A 26,377-nucleotide genomic window follows, 5' to 3' on the forward strand; every position below is an offset into this window, starting at 1 on the left:
GTCGGCTTCACTTCTGAATAGGATGGGGCTGATTTTTCTGGAGCAGCAATGGGAAATCTTGTGCTTGCGGATGGTGTTAGCCAGTGGTCACATCCACACCATGCATTTAAAACACACGGGAAACCTGGGAGTTGTAGTTTGCAAATGGTGCTGGGAATTGTAGTTCTGGGACAGTTAAGCTACACTTCCCAGAAGCGTTTGGTGGAATCAGTGTGCTTTAATTTATTATTATCATCACATTTCTATCTCACCTTTCCTCCAAAAACCTCATGGTGGCATAAGCACTTCCTGCCCCGCTTTTCGTTTTATATTCACAACAGCTCTGTTCGCCTGATAGACAGTGACTGGCCCAAGATCACCCCATTGGCAATCATGTACTGAAGTAGGGATTTGAGCCCTGATCTCAAGAGTCCTTAATCCTGCACACTAAGCACTACACTACACAATTTAACTACTACTTCTTCTTTGGCGATCACTCGTAGCCAAGTAAGATTGTCTTCCATGAACACGGTTTTAACAGTGAGTCCGTAAGTGCCTGCGGAGGCCAATTCAGAATCCACACATCCTTCCACAATGGGGACATTGGTTTCCGGGCGGGAGTTGACCACGGTGAGGGTTTGCCAAGCGAGCCTACCTCTTAGTGCATTTCTCCCTTTCGTCCTGAGTTTGAGCATCTTTGAACCTCTTTTGTTAACCACCAGCAATGCGCTTTCCATTTTAAAGTTCAAAATAGAGTAGTTTCTTTGGAAGACGATAATCAGGCATCCAAACAACATGACCAGTCCAACAAAGTTGATGTTGAAGAATCATTGCTTCGACACTGGTGATCTTTGCTTCTTCCAGTGGATGTGGCCTACAACTCCCATCATTCCTGACCATTGGCCATGTTGGCAGAGAGGGATGGGAATCATTGTCCAATAATTTAAATCAGGCCGGCAGCTCACCTAGTCCAGCATCTTCTCACACTGGCCAACCAGATGCCTCTGGGAAACCTGCAAACACAAGAGCCCTCTCCCCTCCTGTGGTTCCCAGCAAGTGGTGTTCAAAAGCATTATTGCCTCCAACTGGCACAGCAATAGCTATCCTCGCTAGTGGGCATTCATAGTCCTCCATGAATTTATTCAACCCTCTTAAAGCTGTCCCAGGTTGGTGGCCATCTCTGTTGTAACTGTAAGCTCCTTGGAAGAAGAGACCTCTCTCTTTTTTTGATGCACCCTTCTTCATACTGAAGGGGCTGAAATAATAATCTTTGGCCATTACAAGCTCAGAGACTTGTGCTGGCTTGTAGTTGCAAGTTCTAACCACTAGATAGTACTGTTTGCTCACTGGGGTGACTTGCCAGCAACTGTTAACAATAACAGTTAGCTTGTCTGAAAGGCCCAAACCACACTTTGCAGGGCATTTCTTGGATCTTCTGTTGATTGATTTTATTTATTTATTTATTTAGCATTTTAAAGATGAAATTGCTATGGGGGCAGGTGATTGTCTACAAATACAAGTGGAGACATGGTTCTGGGAATGTGCACTCTTTGCTTCCTCATCCGGGACTGAGTTTTGCATGAATATTGTTCCTTTCCTTTCTCAAATATTGACTTGGGAGCATCCAGAAACAGAAAATCTACAAAAAACAAACAAGCATCAATGTCTGGATCAAACACCTTGCTGTGGTCCCAGTATGCAGGGGAAGTGGGTGGGTGGGTTAAGGCAGGCTTCTTCAACCTCGGCCCTCCAGGTGTTTTTGGCCTACAACTCCCATGATCCCTGGCTCGCAGGACCAGTGGTCAGGGTTGATGGGAATTGTAGTCTCAAAACATCTGGAGGGCCGAGGTTGAGGAAGCCTGGGTTAAGGGAACCAGAGGGAGGAACAAGCAGAGGAGGGGATGTAGCAGTTGTAGCATCTCTGTGTTTGGGGCTCTTGAAAGGAACTGTTGGGGTGGAAAGCTGCCAGATCACAACTTGACCCTGGCTTGACTGTTTCATTTTAAAATGCTTTTGTGTTGTTTGGGGTTTTCCAGCTTGGGTTTCCTTGCAGCCTTGGGGTTTTCCAGAAGTTGTGGATAGAATGTGGAACGTATTGCTTGCTGCTAGATATTGTGTTTGAAGTGTTTAAGGGGTGGGGCACAGAGGGAGCCCTTCTGACTTTTTCACTGCGTCGTGTTCAGAGTTCTCTCTCTCTCAGGGAACCTAAACAGTTTGGGCAGGTCATTGGGGCAGAGATCCTGGGCCCCTCTCAGCAGGATGAGCTCCCCAAAAGCAGCACAACTAGCTTTCCACGGCTTTGATCTAAAGTGATTCCAAGGACCAAGGTGTTGGAGGGAAGCACAAGATGGCAATAGAACAAAAACTGGATAAAATAAACCAATTCTGGGCACTAGTAAAACAAACAAAAAACCAACAACAAAACAACAAAGTAGTATCCAGTTACCCAGCTGGTTAGAATGTGGTGCTGATAATGGCAAGGTTGTGGGTTCAATCTTTATACAGGCTAGCTGCATATTCCTGTATTTCAGGGGGTTGGACTAGATCCACAGGTTTCTTCCAACTCTACAATTCTATTATTCCTATCCCTCAAGTCCTCCCAGCCCTGTTGCAGACTGTCCTGTACAACCAGGCCTGACCTAACGAACCCTAAAGTTGCGGTGTTTTGACTGGATCTGATTCTGCTCTGTTCTCCCCGCACCCTCCTGTGTCCCATAGTGCCCCACTGCCCTTAGTTCCTGTTATCAGCAGCTGGATACTTTGCCCCTTGATCTTCCAGCTGTACAGAGTGATGTGGTTGCTGGACTGCTCAGGGGATCACCAGAGAGAGTAAAAGTCCCATCTGTGCTGCTGCTGTAGCTTCAAGCAACAGAACTGCATGGACTCCAACTCACATCGGCTCCAGCCAGCAGAGCCAATAACCAGGAATGATGGGAGTTGGAGTCCAGTCACATCTGGAGGGCCACTGACACTCCACCACTGCTAAACCATTCTCTCTCTACAGATATCTTGTTGGTTAAGAGGGGAGCATTAGGTCAACAGCTGCGGTTAAGAATTTAAATGGTGACGTAATGAAGCCCAGCCCAAGCCTGCCTGCGAGTTCCAATCTCTTCCGTGAATCCCTTAATCCCCTGATATTTAACCATTCAGGAGCTCTTGGTTACTCAGTAGTGGGGGGGAGGTGTCACACTCTGTGTATGCTCAGAAACACAATGTTCTTTACTTCACATGTTTAAGGGTGGCTCCTGCCATGGAAAAGAGGTTCTGGGGCCGAGTCCAAGAACATGCCAGAATGCAAGAATACAAAGCAAAACAGGCTTGGTTTCCTGCATGACAGATGTGGGCAGGGCTGGGGGAAATAATCCATATTCCTAGGTGCCACATCATTGATATAATAGCCGGAATTGCACTTAGAGGCCAGCCCAGCTAAGAGCTAAAGAAACTTCTCCAGTTTCCAGACACCTCCAGTTTCTAGAGGTGGAACAAGTCAGTTCCACCACTGACCTGTTTACTCAGCACCCATCCTGATTTGTTTGCACAAAGCTTACACAGTGAGTAGACTATGTCAGAACAAATGCTCAGCAGATTACAGGGCAGTTTTGTGACAATGTTCATTCGTTTGGGTTTGCTTGTGGCGTGTTTACATATCTTCCCATGAAACATTTGGTCATTCCACACTCATCAGTGCATTTCCTCATTACTTTCCAAATCACAAAAAGTCTGAGTTGTTTATTTATTGTGTTTACTCTAGTGTATTTAAATATTCTTCCATTATTAGTTCTGGAGGGGAGTTTCCAAAAAATCCCCTATTGTCAACATAAATGTCTTTGTCAGTCTGGAGAGGCAGAATTGCTAACTCACGTACAGTGGTACCTCGGGTTAAGTACTTAATTCGTTCCAGAGGTCCATTCTTAACCTGAAACTGTTCTTAACCTGAAGCACCACTTTAGCTAATGGGGTTTCCCGCTGCTGCCGCGCCGCCGGAGCACGATTTCTGTTCTCATCCTGAAGCAAAGCAAACCTGAAGCACTATTTCTGGGTTAGCGGAGTCTGTAACCTGAAGCGTATGTAACCTGAAGCATATGTAACCCGAGGTACCACTGTACTTACAAATTTCTATTTTTGTTGTGATATATGTAACATTTTTATCTACAGAGATTCCCAGGCCGATGGGATGCTTTCTGTGTTTGCTTACTCGTTTCAAATTAGAATATGTCAGCATCTTCCAGGGCTGCTAAATATTGTGGTGCAGCATGTAAATATTACCAGGGAATAATTTTAGCAAATTCACAATTTTGCTCTCTATGCCCTGCAATACAATTACCAATCCGTTTATTGTGATGGGTATCTGCTTTGTTTTGTTTGGTATTATTTTATATATTTATACAAAGTTTCTGAATATTGGTCACAGAATAGACCATTATAAATAAATGGACTGTCATTTTTTAAAGGGATTGGTTGTACTTTAAGAAACCAGCCCTGGTCACATATACACCAAACATTTCAAGCACATGGCATCCTTCAAAGAATCCTAGGATTGAAGCTGGTTAAGGCTGCTGGGCATTGTAGCTCTGTGAAAGGTAAACTGCGCATTTATCCTAATATTCATATTTTTGCAAGCAATTTTGCCCATTTGTTCAATCAAGCAATCTCCCCCAATTCATGTTTTCTATTCATTAGCACGTGCATTTTTCTGCAGTCTTCCCCCTAATGTATGCACCTTTATACACTGTTCTTGGTTGGAGAACAGCATCACAAAATTCTGAGAACTGCAATTTTCAAAGGACGGGTGTGTTACAGTGAAGAATTAGGCCACCTCACATGAAAATGCAAACCCTATTCCAAGACACTCATCCATGCCCAAAACAAAGCTCCATTAAACAGCGTGAGACTTACATCTGAGCAAGGTTTTGCACTGTGCACCCTACGTTAATTGCTCCCTTTGAACAGCGCAGCATCCTTCAGAGTGCTTTTTCTGTTCTCTCTTTATTTCCCTCTCCACGTTACCATTTTGGCCATGGAGACGAATTTGTCTGCCAGCTTCTCACTCCATAATTCCAGCGGAACCACCCAGTGTTGTCACCCATGGGGCAATTGGGGAGAGTTGTGCTTTTGCATGCCGACGGATGTCCCGATTGTATCTCACAAATGGATTGTTTTGAACATGCAGAGAAGTGTGTCCTGCCAGCACGGCTCCCATTCATTCCCATGGGAGGATGGGCAGAGATGACCACCAACTCGGATGGCTGTTAAAGGAGGTTTGGACAAATGCATGGAAGATTATGTTTCATTTCACTTTTAACTTGTATACCACCACCTTTCTATATTACTAAACGCAAGGCGGTTTTCAAGTCAGAGAAACAACAAAATACAGTGGTACCTCAGGTTAAGTACTTAATTCGTTCCGGAGGTCCGTTCTTAACCTGAAACTGTTCTTAACCTGAAGCACCACTTTAGCTAAGAAGCAAAGTTCTTAACCCAAGGTACTATTTCTGGGTTAGTGGAGTCTGTAACCTGAAGCATATGTAAACCGAGGTACCACTGTAGACAGCAAAGATCACACACCTAATCACAATCTGATCCAATACAAAAAAGCCATAATAAAAACATAACTTTAAAATAAACAACTTATATCAAAAAAGCAATATACAATAATCCATTAGAATGCAATTGTAAACAGTGGCTGTCTTGTCTATGATGGCTATGTTCTGCATCCACAATGGGAGGCAGCTATGCTTCTAAAATACCAGTTAAATGAGAGGGCTCTTGAGCTTGAATCCTGCTTGTGGGATTCCCACAGGCTGGCCACGCTGGAAATTTATGCTAGTTTAGGTGGGTCATTGGCCTCATCCAGAAGGCTTTTATGTTCTTATGCTCAAAACCCAGATTAAGTGCAGGGGGTAGTGATGAAGGAACTGAAGGTAAAATCAACAAGGTTTGCTTTTGTGATTGGTGGCAATTTGTTTGCCTGAGTACTGAAAGCGAGTGTGCTGTGCTCCTTGCCTCCTTGCCTGGTTTTATATAAATATATATAAATTAGAAGCTGGTGGGAAGCTGTTTCTCTCCCCGCCTTCTTCCCCACCTGCACAACTTTCCCTAGACAGGCCCGAGTTTCCCAGCCATTTCCCAAGGGAAACCAAAAGGCAGCGAAACAAGAGCAAAACCAGGCAAGATCTGGCATGTTTCGATCTGCCATCAACTCAGCGTAGCTGGCTTGAGAAGGACGCGAGTTTTCTGTTATGTTTTGGTTTTTTCCCACAGCCCAGGCGGTGAGATCCTGCAATGCCTTGCGAAATTGTTTCAGGGTCTCATTTCCCCAGGGGCTGGAACGAGAACCTGGGATGAAGGTTCCCACCTTTGATCTGCACCAGTTGGCCTGGGACAGGGATGAGGAATCTGTGCCCACCCACCCCCCAGTTAATGTTGGACTACAACCCCCATCAACCCTGGGACTATGGGTCATTGCCATGCTGGCTGGGGCTGATGGGAGTTGGAGTCCAACGACATCCGGAGCGCCGCCACAGGCTCTCCATCACTGGATTTGTTTGTTGCTGAAGCTAAAGAAATCTGAGTGGTTTAACAGTTCATCTGTCTTCCCAGGGAATTGTGGGAAATGCTGCTGTGTGGGGAGACTAGGGGCCTCCTACCAACTCTCAGCATCCTTAACAAACTACATCCATACCCTCCAACATTTCTCCAGTGAAAATAAGGACGTCCTATTCAACAACAACAATTTTACTCCACCCTAGGTAGTCCCAGCCACTCTGGGTGGCTTCCAACACATATAAAAACACCATTAAACATTAAAAAAAACCTTCCCTACACAGGATAACTCCATACCCTCCAACTTTTGTCCAATGAAAATAGGGACGTCCTAAGGGAAAAAAGGGACGCGGGTGGAGCTGTGGGTTAAACCACAGAGCCTAGGACTTGCCGATCAGAAGGTTAGCGGTTCGAATTCCCAAGATGGGGTGAGCTCCCGTTGCTGGGTCCCTGCTCCTGCCAACCTAGTAGTTTGAAACCACATCAAAGTGCAAGTAGATAAATAGGTACCACTCTGGTGGGAAGGTAAACGGCATTTCCGTGCACTGCTCTGGTTTGCCAGAAGCGCCTTAGTTATGCTGGCCACATGACCCAGAAGCTGTACGCCGGCTCCCTCGGCCAATAAAGTGAGATGAGCAGCGCAACCCCAGAGTCGGCCACGACTGGACCTAATGGTCAGGGGTCCCTTTACCTTTACCTTTAAGGAAAAGCAGGACATTCTTCTGGGATTGAATCAGAAACCAGAATGGCTTCTTCTAAGTCCAGGACTGTCCCTGGAAAATAGAGTCACTTGGAGGGTCTGTACATCACCCAGGATTCTTTGGGGGAAGCCATGACTGATTGAAAAGGCATGATACTGCTTTAAAGGAATGCTGCCTGCAGCTGATGAAGTCCAACAACGTAAGAACATAAGATGGTCTTGCTAAATCAGGCCAATGGCCCACCTGGTCCAGCATCCTGTTCTCACCTTGGCCAACCAGGTGCCTGTGGGAAGCCTACAGGCTGGACTTGAGAGCAACAGCACTCTGCCCATCAGTGATTCTCTGCAACTGGTATGGAGAGGCATAATACTTCTGACACCGTGGAACATATTCATCATGGCTAGTCGATAGTTTGGAGGGCCATAGTTCCTCTACCCCCAGGTTAGAGAAATTTAGCTTTCTCTCCCCCCCCCCCCCCAGCAATCCTTTTACTGTGATGGCTAGTGTTATGTACTGAGTTGAATAGGATCCAAAATGCCACAGTCTGATTGGTCCTAGAACAATAGGATCCAAAATGCAGCAGTCTGATTGGTCCTAGAACAATACGATTCAGAATGCAGCAGTCTGATTGGTCCTAGAACAATGCAGCAGTATGATTGGTCCACAGGAGCCACCCAATCCAGCTCCAGATGGAAGTGAATCCACAACCTGATTGGCCTACAGGAGAATCCCGGAATTAGCCAATCACGTGCAGCCCATTGTGTAACTAATGTATATAAAGCAGATATTGTGGGGGAACTTCCATTCCTCCTCACCACTATGAGCTGAATAAAGAGCATGAAATCCACTCTCGACTCTGAGTATATTTCAGCTAGGAATGGAGCTTCCATGTTCAGGGGTAGTATACCACAGAGGACCAGACATTTTCCTGTTCCTCACGCATCGTGGAGAGAGACAGCAGGAGACAGATGTCACCATCATGCCCTTGGTGAACTTTCTGGGGTGCGGTAAGCATTTGAAAGCATTGCTGGGTATCGTATTGGCAATCGGCTCACAAACATTCAGTCGAAGGGCGGCTCAGGGCTCTGCAGACTGTGAGTCACATTGCCACTGGGATGGTTGAACGGGAGCAGCGGGGTCACGACCCTGATTGCCGTGTCGCCTCCAGGACTTCCATGAATTGGGAAAGGGCCGTCGCTCAGCAGAAAGGCATCTGCTTTGCATTCGGAGATCCTGGGCTCAATCCCCGATGGCATATTGGAAGCAGCACTGGGAGAGAGTCCCAACCTGGAACCCTGGAGAGTTTCTGCCAGTCAGTGTAGGCATCACTAGATGGACCCAATGGCCTGACTCAGTATAAGACATGCCCTAACTGTGGCCAAGAGACTGGTATTGATGAATTGGAAGAATAAAGATATGATCCCCGTTAATCAATGAACTGACGGCATGACAACACCTGCACCATGTGAACGGATCGCTTACAGACTTTTCTGAAAATTTATTTATTTGGTTTTTCAAATTAAAATTTTACAGAGGTCTATCAAACATAAATCATAAAAACAAGATTCCAAGGAATCTTTTGGACTTCCATCCTGCCCTTTGTGGGTCCTATTATTAATCATTTCCTCCCGCGTCTTTTATGATATAAATCCATTATGTCCTGAATTCAACCTACAAGTGAGATTCCAATCCTACTAACGATTTTAGCTGTTTACAATGGTATTTCAGATGTCATAAATTATTCTCATTCCTTATTAAAATTTTGGTCTTCCTGATTTCTAACTCTTCCGGTCATTTTAGCCATTTCAGCATAGTCCATTAGCTTCATCTGCCATTCTTCTCTGGTAGGGACTTTATCTTCTTTCCATCTCTGGGCCAATAACATCCATGCAGCCCGCTTATAGGCTTTCCCAGATAAATATATTGACATTTGGAATGAGTTTATACAGAATATACTAGATTATTAATAATCATATATGTATTAGGACAGTAATATTATTCATCTATCTATATATTTCTCTATGGAAATGCAACTGATTATAGCTACTGCTTCATATTATATATTTCTTATTTTTTCACTTTTCTTCTCCCTCTTTTTTCCTTTTTCCTTTCGCCACTTTATTTTCTAAAACTGAAACTCTCTTAATAAAATATTGATATTATTAATAAATGCAGCTGCCAATGTTACATGAATCACAGAGTCACGGGCTTGGAGGAGATCTTGTAGACTCTCTGGTCCAATGTCCATGGTCGATGCACGAGATGCTGAGCTAGGGAACCCGCAACGGACGGCTGCCCTCCCTGTGCCTGTAGGCTGCCAGCAAGGGAGAGCCCATCAGCCCTGTAGCTAATGAGTCCCATTGTCAAACTGCTCTCACCATCTTCAGATGGAATTATTACATCCTGGGACTTACCGGGTAAGGAGGGACCACAGGAGTCAGCCAAGGAAGGGTAGTTTGAGAAACATTGACTGTAATGCACCATGGCTGGGGACAGAGTTAGTTTAGAAGGGCAGGGAATGTCTGCGCTGACCCGCTGTTTGGGGGTCAGCCCCAGCAGGGAATTAAAATTCAAACTTCCTGACAAAATATTCCAAGGAGACAGGAAATGGTGGAGTTGAGATAACCCACAGTGAGGCTTTTGGGTGGGATGGAGAGGAAAAGAAAGCAAGTCTCCGCCTGCATGTACCTGTTGTCATTTTAAGCACTTGTTTTCGTGTCCTGGCTGATCCTGTTCGCCAGCATGCTTACTGCAATGCTCTCTACGTGAAGGTGAGCCAGAAACTACAACCAATCCAGAATGTGGCAGCTAGACTGGTGACTGGGAGTGGTCACCGAGACCATATAACACCGGTCCAGAGAGACCTACATTGGCTCCCGGTACGTTTCCAAGCACAATTCAAAATGTTGGTGCTGACCTTTAAAGCCCTAAACGGCCTCGGTCCTGTATACCTGAAGGAGCGTCTCCACCCCCATCTTTCAGCCGGGACACTGAGGTCCAGGTCCGAGGGCCTTCTGGCAGTTCTCTCGCTGTGAGAAGTGAGGTTACAGGGTACTAGGTGGAGGGCCTTATTGGTAGTGGTGCCTGCCCTGTGGAACACCCTCCCATCAGATGTCAAGGAAACAAACAACTATCTGACTTTTAGAAGACATCTGAAGGCAACCCTGTTTAGGGAAGTTTTTAGTAGCTGATGCTTTTTCGTTAGTTTTGTTGGGAGCTGCGCAGAGTGGCTGGGGAAACCCAGCCAGATGGGTGGGGTATAAAAAAGAAATAAATTATTATTATTATTACAGTGGTACCTTGGGTTAAGTACTTAATTCGTTCCAGAGGTCTGTTCTTAACCTGAAACTGTTCTTAACCTGAAGCACCACTTTAGCTAATGGGGCCTCCTGCTGCCGCCGTGCCGCCAGAGCACGATTTCTGTTCTCACCCTGTAGCAAAGTTCTTAACCTGAAGCACTATTTCTGGGTTAGCGGAGTCTGTAACCTCAAGCATATGCAACCTGAAGCGTATGTAACCTGAGGTACCACTGTATTACAGCTAGAAATTTTTGGAGCAGTGGGCGATGAAGAGCTTAAGGAACCACTGAGGGAAGAGTTAGTACAGAAACCCTACAACACACAAGCAGAAGAAGCGTTAAAAAATGCATTAAATACCGTAGTTCTAATGGGCTGCAGGCAACTAAGTCGTCCTCAGTGTAGACGCATTGAATCAAATGCTAGTCATCTCCATTACTTTCAAATGTTCTGCTCTAGGTATGACTACAGTTGCAAACAACCCATCATATTTATTTTTAATAACTTGGGGCTGCTACTCCTGCTCGATAACTGCACTTACCCCGTTGCTGTTTGCCCCACTTACCTCCCTTTACACCCCACCTGCCCCTTACCTTTCTCCCCGCAACTTTCCCCAAGCCCCTCCCCTCTCATCCCTAGCCCCACCCCTTTTAAAGAAGTGAGGAGGCACTTGACAGAGCGGTTTGCTAAACTGCTGTGTGAAGCGCCTCCCCTCCCTCCATTAAACAATTTGCATAGGCTGGCTTGCTGTTTCTCACACCTCTTCATTCCTAGCTTGATGCCCTAACATTATGCTGGTTAATAGGGTGGGTGGTTGGGGGGCATGTCAATGCTTTTCCAGAGAAGCTTGTTTGCCATGTCCCACCTAGTGACTGAGGAACGCTCAGATAAAACTCTAAGGAACCTCTCTAGGGTTCCCCGCAGCACAGTTTGCAAGCGCCAACATGCGCCTCAAAACAACACAGGGACCTAGAGCTATTCACGGGTGCTGTGACAGTTCCGGTTTCCCTGACTGCTGGGAGTTCCACCCAGCATTCCATCTCTGCCGGAAGGATTTCTCTGTCTGCAAAGACATTGTGCTTCTTGAGCGGTGCAATGCATTGTTGTGACAGAGAGGAGTGGCTGTTTTTGTTCAGGTATTATTTCTGGGTTGGAGGCAGACAGGGCGGAGTGCTCTCCCTCTTTGTGTGTTTGTGTGTGTCCCACAGGGCGATCTCTCTGTATCAGCAGAATACCTGCTTTTACTGACATTTTCTCAGGTGCGATGGCCCTTAGGCCCCAGATCTGTTTTTCTGACCAGCCAGTGTTTTGGTTTTAGCCATGGACCGTGCTGTGAGAACAAAGATAACCGAACATGAAAGGACAACAAACAAGACTCTGATATTATCCCAATGAGTCTGCAAAGAACACAGGAAGCACTAAGTCAGATGACTTGTTCATCTGGTCCAGGACTGCCTAACACACTGACAGGCAGTGACTCTTCAATAGAGGTCTTTCTCATCACCTGCCTGTACCGCACGGTTGGGGAACCTGTGACTCTGCAGGTGTCTCTGGAGTCCTAATTCCCATCAGCTTCAGTGTGCATGACCAAAAGTAAGGGATAATGAAAGCTGCAGTCCAACAAGATCCAACAGGTAAGATCTGTTCAGCAGTGGAACAGTCTCTCTCGGGAGGTGGTGGACTCTCCTTCCTTGGAGGTTGTTATGTACTAAGCTTGGATCCTAGAACAATAGGCAAGTAGGATCGTAGAATGCAACAACTGATTGGCCTGCAGGAAAAGACCAATCAGGCTCCAGGAGGGAAGCAGAATCAGCCAATCAGACGGGACTCAATGTGTAAATAATGTGTATAAAAGCCTGAGGTTCGGGGGCAATTCAATCACTGTTTTGCAAGCTGCAATAAAGAGCATGAAATCACTACACGACTCTGAGGTTCAGAGGTTTTTAAGCAGAGATTGGATGGCCATCTGTCATGGATGCTTTAGCTGAGATTCCTGCATTGCAGGGAGTTGGGCTAGAATCTAGATGACCCTTGGGGTCCCTTCCAATTCTGCAATTCTGATTCTAAGTTCTGGAGAGCCACAGTGCCTCTGTTCCCTGTTTTTACTGAATCCATCTAACTGGAGATGCCAGGGATCGAACATGGGACCTTCTGTATGCAAAAACATGCACTCTACCACTAAGCTACCTGCATCACTGTCCACAGATTTGCTCTAAAGGTCCCTACTCCCCAGACAGAGCTACAGTTCGCAGATTTCCTGTAAAGAGGGATGCATTGTTAAGGGACTCTGGAAATTGTAGCTCTGCAAGGGGAATAGGAGCCTTGCAGAGCTACAAGAAGTCTCAGCACCCTTAACAAATGACAGCTCCCAGAATTCTTTGAGGGAAACCCATGACTGTTTTAAGTGGAACATAGCGCTTTAAATGTGGGGTGCCAATAAACTCTACTCTCTGCCCTCTCCCTGAGAATAGGGGTGGGGAACCTGTGACCCTGCAGCTGCTGCTGTACTCCAATTCCCATCAGCCCCCAGGCAGCATGGCCAATGGCCAGGGATGATGGGAGCTGTAGTCCAGCAAATGTATGGAGGACTGCAGATTTCCCATCCCTGCATGTCAATCTTTCCAAATGCCAAGCCTAAGAACAAATATTATTTCAGCCGATATAGCTTCTGGCAGAAGAGTTATATAATGAAAGAAGACAGCTTGAAAATGTACACACACAGAAAACCCACTTCAGGAAACTGACAGACATTTATGGCACTGAGGTTTATCAACTCGATTTCCCACAGGCTGCAAGACTCAGCCAATAGGCTACCAGTTCTGCCATCAACAGAATCAAGTGGTTCAGCACTTCCTGGATTGTACTACTTTGGGTGGCGGGGAGTTGCATATTTGAATACTCCCTCATTTTAAAAATTATTATTCTCTTTAAAAAAAACCACAAAAAACTCGTCCATCTGGAAAACCAAAATGTCAAGGACAAGCCTAACAGCACGCAAGTTTTCTATGTATGTTTTCTGCCCTCCACCCTATAGATGAGCAATTCCAACATGCCACTCCCCCGCCATATGATCTAGTCTGAAGTGGTAGAGTCCAGGCAAGGTTTTCAAACAGTGGGAGGCTGTAACGCTTCTGAATACTAGTTGCCAGGAACCACAGAGGGGGAAGAGTGCTCTTGTGTTCAAGTCCTGCTTACAGGTTTCTCACAGGGAACTGGCTGGATTAGATGGGCCATGTGCAGTTCTGCCATTTGCAAACTGTTATGTACTGAGTTGAATAGGATCCAAACTGTAGCAGTCTGATTGGTCCTAGAACAATAGGATTCAGAATGCAGCAGTCTGATTGGTCCTAGAACAATGCAGCAGTATGATTGGTTGGCAGGAACCACCCAATCCTGCTCCAGATAGAAGTGAATCCACAACCTGATTGGCTTACAGTAGAATTCCAGAATTAGCCAATCATGTGCAGCCCATTGTGTAAATAATGTATATAAAGCAGATACTGTGAGGGGACATTTATTCATTCCTCCTCACCACTATGAGCTGAATAAAGAGCATGAAATCACTTTGCGACTCTGAGTATATTTCACTGGCGACGAAGGTGGGATCCCGCTGAGCTGACCGCCAACTGCCGCACCGCTGCCTCGCACCGTGTATCCAGGCTTCAGCTCCGGGGCACAAGGAACTCAGAATGGCAGCCAACAGCAGCTTCTCGCCATTCAACCCAGCATCTGGAGACTGGGAAGCGTACGCCTCCCGTTTCACCTTCCTCCTAGAAGCCAAAGGGGTCACCGACGAAGAAGACGCCAAGAAGAGGGCGATATTCTTCAGCGTCTGCGGAGAGGAGACGTTTGAAATCGCCCGGGCTCTCCTTGCGCCTGAAGACGTCGCTACTGTTCCATACAAAACAATAATGGAACAGCTGAAGGGGCACTTTTCACCGCAGCCCTCAGTGGTGGCTCGTCGAAATGCCTTCTACGCAAAGCGGCAAGCCCCTGGGGAAACCATAACTGGGTTTGTGACCTCTCTCCGCCAAGCCGCCCGGTTCTGCAACTTCTCAGAGCTGGAGAACATGCTTCGTGACCGCCTCGTCGGTGGCCTGAAGGATGAGAAGCTGCAACGACGCCTCTACGCTAAGAAGGACCTAACGTTCCAGGTCGCTCTGGAGGAGGCCCTGGCAACAGAAGCTGCCGAGAGGTCGACCCAAGAGGCACGGCCGAGCCTACCATCCCAACCGAGGGTCCACCATGAAGACCTCACCGACGACTCAGGATCCGACAGGGAGGAGGTGCACCGAGTACAGCAGCGCACTCAAGCAGCGCACAGACCACAGCTGCCTCGACGAGAAGGAGGGAACTGCGCAAGCTGCGGGGAGAGTCACGAGAGGAGGACCTGCAGTTTCCGCAACGCAGAGTGCAGGCAGTGCAGAAAATCGGGACACATCGCCCGGGTGTGTCGGGCTCGGCCCACCCGACACCAGGCATCAGATGACCAATCCAAGAGCCCCAGGTCCCGGGGCCCAACGCACCAAGGCAACTCGACGGAGCTCACGGACTTCCAGGTATACCAGTTGCCCCACCCCAACGTAGAGAAAATTTATGTAGAGGTACAGATAGAGGGGGCCCCATGCCGCATGGAGCTTGACACGGGTTCAACTCTATCCATAATCTCGGCAAGGACCTTAAGGAAACTGTGTCCCACTGGGGGTCCCAAACTCAGGCCGGCCCCATTCACCCTCCGGGACTTCCAGAAACGTAAGGTCCCCACAATGGGGGTGGGGACCTTCAGGGTGCAATACCGAGGGCGGACGCGGCAACTGGACTTGCTTGTGGTCAAGGGCCCCTACATTAGCTTACTGGGATTGGCATGGTTTGGACCACTGGGGCTAGCTGTCACCGGGGTGAACCACACTAGCTTACAAGTGGACGTGGACGCCATATGCAAGGAATTTCCAGGGGTTTTTGATGGGAAATTGGGACAGTATACGGGCCCCCCCATTGCGCTACAGCTTGACCCCGCAGTACGACCGGTCAGGCTCAAGGCCCGCCGGGTCCCGTTCGCCTTGAAACCCCGTATAGACGAGGAATTGGACCGACTCGTAGAGCAAGGAGTGCTGGAGCCGGTGCCTAATGCTCCCTGGGAAACCCCAATCGTCACACCCGTCAAGCCTAATGGTTCGGTCCGCATCTGCGCAGACTACAAATGTACCATAAACAAGGCCCTCACGGCCCACGCATACCCAGTGCCAGTGGTCAGCCATGTCCTTGCCACCCTGGCTGGGTCGAAAATTTTTGGCAAGCTGGACTTGGCCCAAGCATATCAACAGCTGCCAGTAGATGAGGCCACAGCAGAGGCACAGACGATTGTGACGCACAGAGGAGCGTTCAGGGTAAAGCGGCTGCAATTCGGTGTCAGCGTGGCACCAGGCATATTCCAGAATATAATGGACTCTCTCCTTAAAGGGATTCCTGGCGTCACCCCCTTCTTCGATGATGTGTTGATTGCCGGCCCCACACTAGAGGAGTTTGAGGACCGCCTCCGCACCGTTCTGCACCGTTTCCAGACGGCGGGTCTCAAGGTGAAGCGGGAAAAATGTCTACTAGGAGTGCCTCAGGTGGACTTTCTGGGATTTATGGTGGACGCAGAAGGGGTCCACCCGACTGGGGACAAGGTACGGGCCATTTGTGATGCCCCAGCGCCCAAGAGCAAGACTGAACTTCAGGCCTTCTTGGGACTATTGAACTTTTACCATTCCTTCCTTCCCCACAAGGCGGCGGTAGCGGAGCCCCTACACAGACTCCTGGACAAGCGGGCCCCTTGGGTGTGGGGCCAGCGCCAGGAGGCCGCATTCCAGGCAGTCAAGGACTTGCTTGTCTCAAACTCGGTCTTGGCACACTTCGACGAGAGGCTGCCGGTGGTGCTAGCATGCGACGCCTCACCCTATGGCATTGGAGCTGTCCTGGGGCACCAACTCCCGGATGGAAGAGAGGTACCGGTGGCGTACTTTTCCCAGACACTCAACACAACCGAGCGGAACTACTCGCAAATCGACAAGGAGGGTCTGGCAATCGTAAAGGGAGTAAAAAAATTCCATGATTTCTTGTACGGGCGGCCCTTCACCGTGGTGACTGACCACAAGCCGTTGCTTGGCTTGTTTGCCCCCGAAAAGCAGACCCCCCAAGTGCTGTCTCCTCGCGTCCTCAGGTGGTCAATTTTCCTTGCCAGCTACCAGTATGCACTGATTCACCGACCTGGGAAGGCGATGGGCCATGCGGACGCCCTCAGCAGGCTACCACTACCGGAAACAGGCCCTGACCCAGCACCTGCACAAGAGGTTATGAGCCTGGAGCTGCTTCCCGACCGCCCCATTCAGGCACAAGAAGTTGCACACCATTCCAAGAAAGATAGGGTCATCTCCCGGGTCCTGGACTGGGTGTGGAGGGGATGGCCCAGCAGCAGCCCCGGGCCAGAATTCGCCGGCTACACAACCCGCAAACATGAACTGTCGGCTCACAAGGGGTGCCTGTTATGGGGAAGCAGAGTCGTTGTTCCCCAGCCCCTCTGCAAAAGGGTCCTCACAGCCCTACACGAGACACATCCAGGGGTAGTAAGAATGAAGGCCCTTGCCAGGAGTTATGTGTGGTGGCCGGGGATCGATGGAGAGATAGAGGCCTGGGTCAAACACTGCCAGGCCTGCCAAGAATCCCGCCCAGATCCCCCAAGGGCCCCAGTCCAGTCCTGGGAGTCCGCCCGAGCACCATGGTCACGCCTGCATGTGGATTTCGCTGGCCCCTTTCAGGGGAAAACATTCTTCATAGTGGTGGACTCCTACACCAAATGGCTGGAAGTCGCACTGGTACCGTCCACTTCCACGTCCGCAGCCATCCGGGTACTACGCAGGCTGTTTGCAACCCACGGGCTCCCTGACACTCTCGTCTCAGACAACGGGACTGCATTTACGTCAGGAGAATTCCAAACCTTCACAGCGCAGAACGCCATCCGCCACATCCGTTCGGCGCCGTTCCACCCTGCCACCAATGGCCAAGCAGAACGCATGGTGCGGACCACCAAGGACACCCTTCGCCGCATGACGCAAGGGGACTGGGAGTACCGCCTTGCCACATTCCTTCTAGCACAGCACCCCCAGCTCAACGACTGGCCGGAGCCCCGCTGAACTACTAATGGGTCGGCGCCTTGCAATCAGATTGGACCGCCTTCACCCCGATAGAGCTCAGGATGAGGTAGTGGTGGGGGAAGGCAGGAACCCCCGGACCTTCGAGGCCCAGGACCCAGTGTACGCAAAGAATTTTGGGGCAGGCCCAGCATGGGTACCCGCCACAATCACCAGGGTCACTGGCCCCGTGTCGTACGAGGTGCTAACGGATGGGGGGCAATGCTGGCGCCGCCACTGCGACCAGATACGGCGACGATTCCCGGGAGAAAACCAGGAGGAGGACAGGTCAGAGGAGTCCCAAGGGAACAGCGGGGCAGTGAGGCCCATAGAGCAGGAGGGGCCAGCAGGAGAGGCAGAATCAGTAAATACAGAGAGGACCCGTGAGGCCGAAAGGACACCGGAACCAGAACCACGACTGAGCGAGCCGGTTGCACCAGACCAAACAGCCGCATCACAGCCAGCATCCTTGGAACACGAGCCAGAACCCGGAGCCCGGACCAGGGAACACCCCAGGCCACAACGCACACGTAGGCCGCCGGCATACCTTGAGGACTATGAATGCGACCTCCCGGGCAGGACTGGAACTTAGAGGGGAGGGGTGTTATGTACTGAGTTGAATAGGATCCAAACTGTAGCAGTCTGATTGGTCCTAGAACAATAGGATCCAAAAGGCAGCAGTCTGATTGGTCCTAGAACAATAGGATTCAGAATGCAGCAGTCTGATTGGTCCTAGAACAATGCAGCAGTATGATTGGTTGGCAGGAACCACCCAATCCTGCTCCAGATAGAAGTGAATCCACAACCTGATTGGCTTACAGTAGAATTCCAGAATTAGCCAATCATGTGCAGCCCATTGTGTAAATAATGTATATAAAGCAGATACTGTGAGGGGACATTTATTCATTCCTCCTCACCACTATGAGCTGAATAAAGAGCATGAAATCACTTTGCGACTCTGAGTATATTTCACAAACAAACCAGCTCATTAAATAGACCACATTGTCCAATCGCCTTGCAAAGAAATCAGGATGAATTTTTAATTTTCTTTTTATTAATGCATTTATATGCCACCTTTCCTCCAAGGAGCTCAAGGTGATGAACAAAGCTCTTTCTCCCCTCTTGCTATATCCTTGCAACAGCCCAGTGAGGAAGGTTACGCTGAGACATTGTGACTGGCTCAAGATCACACTCTAACCACTACATCACATTGCCTCTCCAAAACGTTTGCTTGCTTGTTTATTACATTTGCATCTCTGCCTTTCCTCCATGGAGCTCAAGACGGCAGAATTGGTTCCGGTGCTATTTTTCTAGAAAAAGGGATGCCAGAACTCACTACGAACACTTTCTTTGTTCTCTTAGAATGGCAATAGCACCTACCTGAGAGGTGCCGGAACCGAGTTCTGGTGAGTTCTAGCTGAAAAAAAGACCTGCTTTTATCCTCACAACAACCCTGTGAAGTAAGTTAAGCCAAGAGACAAAAATGCCTGGGCCATGGTCACCCAGTGAGTTTTATGTCTGAGCTGGAATTTGAACCCTGGTCTCTCAGAACATAGTCCAATACTCAGTCTGCTACACTATGCTGGTTATGAGTTGTTGTGTATTTTAAGGACTGTGCTGGCATCACACCAAAGCAGGCTTTGTTGTGTATTTTAAGGACTGTGCTGGCATCACACCAAAGCAGGCATTTACATGGGTGTAAATGATCAGTAAGACATAATGACTGAAATGTGTCTCTGAGCACAGACAGAGTGCCTTTCCCCTGTGCATCACTGTGCAAAACTGCCAGCAGCAATCTGAAGGGGAGGGACAGGTGAGTAAATGAGAGGGTGTTGCTTTCAAACCACCTTCTGCCCTGGCATAATTGGCATCTGTCTCATTAGGAAATTAACCACTGTGGAGCGAAGGGAACGGCAAGACTGAGAGGTACTCCAAAGGTTTTGAACTTACGAAGCTGCCATAGCGTCAGGCAGACTGTTGGTCTCTGTCTCTAGCAGACGGTTGGGAACTCTCCCGGCAGGGATAGCCAACCTGGTGCCCTCCAGACTTTTGTTGGACTACAACCATCCTGGCTGGGGCTGATGGGAGCTGGAGTCCATCAATGTCCAGAGTGCATTACGTCATCTGTCCCTGCAATCTAACCCTCAACTCTCTGAAGTAATGATCTTTAAGCCAGGGATTCAATTTGGGAGACTTGGGCACAAAAGACTCGCACTGCCATTCAACCACTGTCTCTTCCTGCAAAAACAAAACAAACCAGCTTAACCTGTTGAACGTCTTCCTGCCAAGCAGTGTATTAACGGACAGCTGCTGCTAAATCTTTGTGCTGGAGATTCTGGAGATAAATCTGCGAGCCTTGGGCATACCAATGACATGTTCCACCACTGCACTACAAGAGAAGCTTCACCTGCTGAACGTCTGCCTGCCAATCAAGTTATAGAATCATAGAATGGTAGATAATTATGAAAGGCCCTGTGTGAGAAGCAGGGCAGAGAGAATCTTCCAGGGTGGGAGGCTGCGGTAAGAGGGGGGAAGTGCCCAGATGTGAGCTGGGATGGCCTGCCTCCCTTTGTGTGCATGAAGAGTAAAGATACAATCTTCATAGAGGGTTTTGTATTTTACTTTTCTTCTTCTTCTTCATTTTCTTTTCCATGCTCTTTCTTTCCAATTCTTACTCTCTGTTTTGCTTTTATTGTATTCTGAAACTTTTAATTAAAAACCGATCATATATATATAAAAAGAAAACAACCAAGAAATAAAAGGGTTTTGGCACAGCTGGGAAGGAACAAAAGAATAGTAGATTTTACTAAAATTCTGCTGCTGCTGTTAATAATAATAGTCAGGGGTTGTTGTTGTTTTTAGCAGAACTCAGGGGAACTGAGTTCCCTTACCTTTTAAAATTTAAATAATAATTATCTTTTGCCTGCTGAGGCTGGAACCCAATGCCTGAACCAAAAATCCACCTATATCTGTAATCAATAAAGTTGCGGCCATTTCTAATCCAGATCATTGTCTGCTTGAGTTTATTAATCACATTTTACACTTAGCCACTACGGGGTGTGTGTGCCCCCCCTGCAACAAACGAACTAACTAACTAACTAACTAACTAACTAACTAACTAACTAACTTCTGGTGAGTTCCCCCACCATTTCTCCCAGAAAAAAACCCCCACTGACATTAGTAATAATAAAAGGGGCAGCTGCTTTCAGCTGGGAAAGCTTCAAACTTCTGCACTCGTGGGATTTTCCTGGTTTCATTATCTCAAAGCTGGTTCCCTGCAGACCGGGTGCCCCCCCCCAACCGCCCCGCTTCTTTCGGCCTCTGATGTCACAGCTTTTGTTTTTCCAAAGCAAAAGCCAAAGCCAGCGAGCAGGGTTGTAAAACTTGTTTGAACACCAGGAAGGCAGGAGGAGAACCGCTTGCAGGCTCGACATTGCAAGCGGAAAGTCAGCAGAAGAAGCCGTTCCGGCAGCTCAGCGCACGAGGGGTCTGCGCGCCCGCGCGCGCCTTGGAGCCGGAGGGGGTCCTCTCTGTCCAATAGCCCGAGAGCATCGGGGGAAAGCCTCCCCGTCAATCCAGGTGAGTGATAGGCAGCTAGCTGTTAGAGTTAGCAAGGAGCCAGGGTGGTGCAAAGAGGAAGGCAGGAGCTGGGTGACATAGGCAAGGGAACGATCCAGGATGGGGGCGGAGCAAGGGAGGGACACTCAGGGAACCAGGAAGGACATTAGGACAACCTGGGAGAGACACCCATCATCATCTTCGTCACCATCATTTTTCCCTATCTGGAATCACAAGGGACAGCATCTGTTTGGACTGCGGGCGCCCTCAAACTTGGGATCTTGTTTTTCACTTATCTGTGGTCTCTTTTCCTGGGATTGACTGAAGACCCAGGCGCCGGGGTCACCCCCTGCCCTCCACCCCAAGAAACTGAAGGTTTTGCTTTGGGACAGATCCCCCCTCCCTACACCCCCGGAGTGACAAGGCCCAGAGGAAAGTGAGTGTCAAGAAGTGTTGACCTTGGATTAGTGGGGAAGGTTGTGTGGCTCCCCCCCCCCCCCTCCCGGGGAGGAATAGGGAGCAATGTGCTTATTGTTGTCGTTTTTCTGGGTTTGTTTTCTCTCCAAATGGGGGGCATTTTTCCTGCTCCCCTGCAGTCAAGTTTAAATTTGGGGAGAGGGGCAGGAAAGGGCAAGCAATAGGGGGCTAGTCCCCCCCCCCCAATGTTTGGAATCTTATCAAATAAAGGCTAAAATGACTTTCAGGACAGACTGAAAGAATCTGAAATGGTGGGAAGCTGGTGGAAGCCAACTTTTTTCTTTCTTTTTGAACTGTGACAAAACTTTCGATTGGTGCACGGATTGTTTGTGGGATTTGCAGTCTGCAAACACCATGGGGGGGGGAATCCATATAGGAATTGGGGTGTGTGTGTGCAGAGGTTAAGAGTGTCAGTTCTATGGTACGCAAGAAGGGTCTCACAATATGGGTTGTGGGAAGGGATTGTTTTTAGAAGCGAGTGGGAGTGCTTTTCCTGGAAACGTTAGGACCTGGTGTGTGTTTGTATCACTTGGGTGGTGCAGATAGGGGTTAATTTTGGAGGGGTTGAAGATCAAGAGCGTGCCAGGTACAGGGAAAAGGTCACCGGTGTTGCGCCATAAGGAAGTGGGGTTGGACGTGAACCAGAATAGGATCTTTCCTGCTTGTCTGGTGCAGTGTACACACTATACCATGGGTAGGCAAACTAAGGCTGGATCCGGCCCAATCACCTTCTAAATCTGGCCTGCAGAGGGTCTGGGAATCAGCGTGTTTTTACATGAGTAGAATGTGTGCTTTTATTTAAAATGCATCTCTGGGTTATTTGTGGGGCATAGGAATTCGTTCATTTCCCTCCCCCAAAATATAGTCCAGCCCCCCACAAGGTCTGAGGGACAGTGGACTGCCCCCCTGCTGAAAAAGTTTGCTGACCCCTGCACTACTTGCACCACTTCCTGCACTTGGCAGAGAGTCCTGGGAGCTGTCGTGTACTCTCTGCAGTGCTATAATTCCCAGCACCCACAACAAGCTACAGTTTCCAGGATTCTTTAATGGGGTGGTGGGATGTACTTTAAATACACAGCAAAAATCAGGTCAGTGCAGCCAAACCCTTATGTTGTACTCCACTGTTAGTTTATGGCAGGCGTGGGCAGCCCATGCCCAAATGTTATATGGCCCTCGGTCTGATTTTGGAAGCTTCTTTGCAAGTGGTCAGCTCAGACCTCTGACAAGTGCAATCTGGCCTTCCCCTGGACATTCACTGGATGCGGAGGGGTGAGAGAGAAGGGGTGGCAAAAGGGGTACCCCTGCCTCCACTGGCTTTGGCCCTGTCCACAGTTGACATGCAGCCCCCTACAAGGGGAATGCACAACCTCCAACATTTCTCCGATGAAAATAGGGACGTCCTATTCAGCAACAACAACAACTTTATTATTTTATACCCTGCTCATCTGACTGGGTTGCCCTAGCCACTCTGGGCGGCTTCCAACATATATAAAAACATAATAAAATATTAAACATCGGAAAACCTCCCTATAGCAGGGCTGCCTTCAGCTGTCTTCTAAAGGTTGTATAGTTAGTTATCTCCTGGACTTGGGAGGGTCTCATAACTCCATACCCTCCAGCTTTTCTCTGATGAAAACAGGGATATTCTAAGGAAAAGCGGGACATTCCAGAATCAAACAGAAACCAGGATGGCTTCTGTAAATCCGGGACTGTCCCTGGAAAATAGGGATGCTTGGAGGGTCTAGGAATGCGGCCATCGGCTCTGACCCACCTCTGCTGTCAAAAGCAACATGGCACTGAATGCCAGTTGCTGGAAATGGCAAGTGGGAGAAAGCAATGTCCCATTTTTCCCAGGAGTCTTGCAATGACGAAAGCACACGGTACACAGTTAAACATGGAAATCGCTCTGATGGCTTTGAAAGAAGACTAGACGGATTCATGGAGGAGAAGGCTTATCAGTGGCTACTAGCCACGATGACAGTGCAATGCCTCCACAACCGAAGGCAGTCGTGCTTCTGAATGCTAGCTGCTGGAAACCACAAGAGGGGAGAGATGCTGTTGTGCTCAAGTCCTGCTTGAGGGTTTGCTACAGGCATCTGAGTGGCCACTGTGAGCACAGGAAGCTAGATAGAGGAGCCATTGGCCACCCAAGCCAGGGCTATTATGTTCTTAATCAGCTAGGATCTCCCTAGTGGGACCTACAAAAGAACATAAGAAGAGTTTGCAGGATCAAGTCAATGGCCCATTTAGTCCAGCAGCCTATTCTCACAGTGACCAGCTAGATGCCAATGGGAAGACCACAGACAGGTCCCTTTTAGTTCCACAATTCCATGCGTTGCAGGCAAGTTTCTCTCTTACACAGAAGGAAATCCTTTCTGACACTTGATGTGCCGTGACACACAGATAGATGGATGCACCGCTGGTAAACTGGGAAGTGTTTAAAAAAGGAAAATCCGGACGGCTGTGTTAGTTGATATGCAAATGCATGCAGATTTAATGAGTGAGGACCCCATTCAACAAGACGCATGATTAATTGACCAAGCTGTCTTCTGTCAAGCAACAGCCAAAGCAAAAGCAAGCACACGTAACACTCGTTCTCTGCGGGTTTGGCAGAATAAACTGGGAGGTTGGATGGTGGGTTTTCCTTCTTCCAAGGGCTAAGGGAGTCCAAGGGGTGCCGTTTAAGACTCCAGGAGAAGGCAAGGAGAACCCTTTTGGGTTATGTTTATTTATTTAGAGCATTATTATTATTATTATTATTATTTTATTTTAAACCTGCTTTTCAGTTTTAAAAGCCTTCCAAAATGGGTTTCATGTGACTGCTTAAAATACCATGGTGCCTGCTCACAAGCTTGCCATCTGAAAGATAAGTGATGAAAGGAAAATGGGTTGGAGAGGGAAGGGGGCGAAGCAGTTTTTATTGCAGTTATGACAAAGAGTGTGTGTTTGTGTGTGTTTTAAGAGTATTTGTTAGGATTTCTTTCTTTTTTTACTTGAACCCTTCTAGATTTTGAGATATTCACCTACAGTAGTGTTTCCCAAACTCGGGTCTCCAGCTGTTTTTGGACTATAACTCCCACCATCCCTAGTTAGCAAGACCAGTGGTCATGGATGATGGGAATTATAGTCCAAAAACAGCTGGAGACCCGAGTTTGGGAAATGCTGACCTAGAGGGTCTGGCTCTGTTGTTGTTGTTGTTTATAGTCATTTCGTCGTGTCCGACTCTTCGTGACCCCATGGACCAGAGCACGCCAGGCACTCCTGTCTTCCACTGCCTCCCACAGTTTGGTCAAACTCATTCTGGTACCTTCAAGAACACTGTCCAACCATCTCATCCTCTGTCGTCCCCTTCTCCTTGTGCCCTCAATCTTTCCCAACTTCAGGGTCTTTTCCAGGGAGTCTTCTCTTCTCATGAGGTGGCCAAAGTATTGGAGCCTCAGCTTCAGGATCTGTCCTTTCAGTGAGCACTCAGGGCTGATTTCCTTAAGAATGGATAGGTTTGATCTTCTTGCAGTCCATGGGATTCTCAAGAGTCTCCTCCAGCACCATAATTCAAAAGCCTGGCTCTAGGCTTCTTCTTTGTCAGATATGAGGCAGAAACCTAGCAGGATAAGGGCCCTGTTTGCTATGAACCCCTTTTCTCTCCTTAAATAGTCTGCAAGGCAATTTCCTTGTGGATTATGAACAAACAAATATTTAAAAATTATTATTACTCCTCTGGGTTTTGACCAAGCTCTTTCGCACCAGAACACTTAGAATTGCCAGATTTCCCATTTAGCCCTGCTCCGGTGCCTTCTTCAGCAGTGTACAGCACAATCCTGACAATATTCCTTATTTATTGATGTGTAATTTTTGCTGTCCTGACAGACGCCTCATTACTTTTATTTTCTCTGCACTGTTCGTACGCAAGTCATTTTCTGCTTCAGACAGCCTAGAGGCAGTAAGGCTGCAATTGTTTGTAAACTCAGAAGTAAGACCAACTGAATTACTCCCAAGGAACTGGGGTTAGGATTGCAGCCTTAATTTGCAGGCATTAGCAGGCGATAATGCTAAATCTTAATGCTGTGAAAGCCTTGCCTTCTTTCTGCAATTCAACCTGCCACTCAAGCCTCAGGAGCAAGATAATCTGTTTTCCCCCCTCCTGTTTAGTTGCCAACCCACCTTATCTGAGGCTGCGCACAATGCTGCACATTTAAAGCACATTCCCCCTCCGCCAAGAAGCCTGGGAACTGTAGCTCCAGCTCAAAGAACTATAATTCCCAGCTCCCTTGACAAACTTCATTTCACAGGTTACTTTGATGGAAAAATGTGCCTTAAATGCAATTTGAACGTATGGCGTGCACATAGTCTGCATTGCCAACTGTTCTTTGTTTTCATTTTGGTGTCTGTGCTTTTGTAAAAGGGTTTACAGTATGTATGATGTTGCTACCTTTCTAAGCTGCCTTGAGGGCCCTTTGTTCGGAAAAGCGAGGTGAAGAAAAGGATAAATCAATATCCCATAAGAATAATTATACTCAAGCCATCAGCACAGATTAAACATTCACCTACAAACACCGCCTCCCCTTGTTTCTTAAGCAGAGGGATTTATACCTTTGCCACGCATGCAAACAACATGGGGCCAGTTTTAATCCTTCATAACAAAACGCTCTGTCAG

The 26,377-nt window shown here is 48.0% G+C and overlaps 1 protein-coding gene across 4 annotated transcripts in view; it reads left to right on the top strand.

The window, feature by feature from the left end:
• Positions 1-21,090: 21,090 nt before the first annotated feature.
• PHLDB3 (pleckstrin homology like domain family B member 3) overlaps positions 21,091-26,377 on the top strand; it is a 39,689-nt gene continuing 34,402 nt past the window's right edge. The window contains exon 1 of one of the 4 annotated variants that reach the window (XM_081018865.1): positions 21,091-21,267. The gene's annotated coding sequence lies outside the window, so the exon portion shown is untranslated. Of the gene's footprint in view, positions 21,268-21,393; positions 21,683-26,377 lie in introns of those variants that run through there. The other 3 variants (XM_081018862.1, XM_081018864.1, XM_081018863.1) reach the window with 3 other exon arrangements.

Source organism: Podarcis pityusensis, assembly GCF_964106645.2.
Source record: "Podarcis pityusensis genome assembly, chromosome: 8".
NCBI lineage: Eukaryota > Metazoa > Chordata > Lepidosauria > Squamata > Lacertidae > Podarcis > Podarcis pityusensis.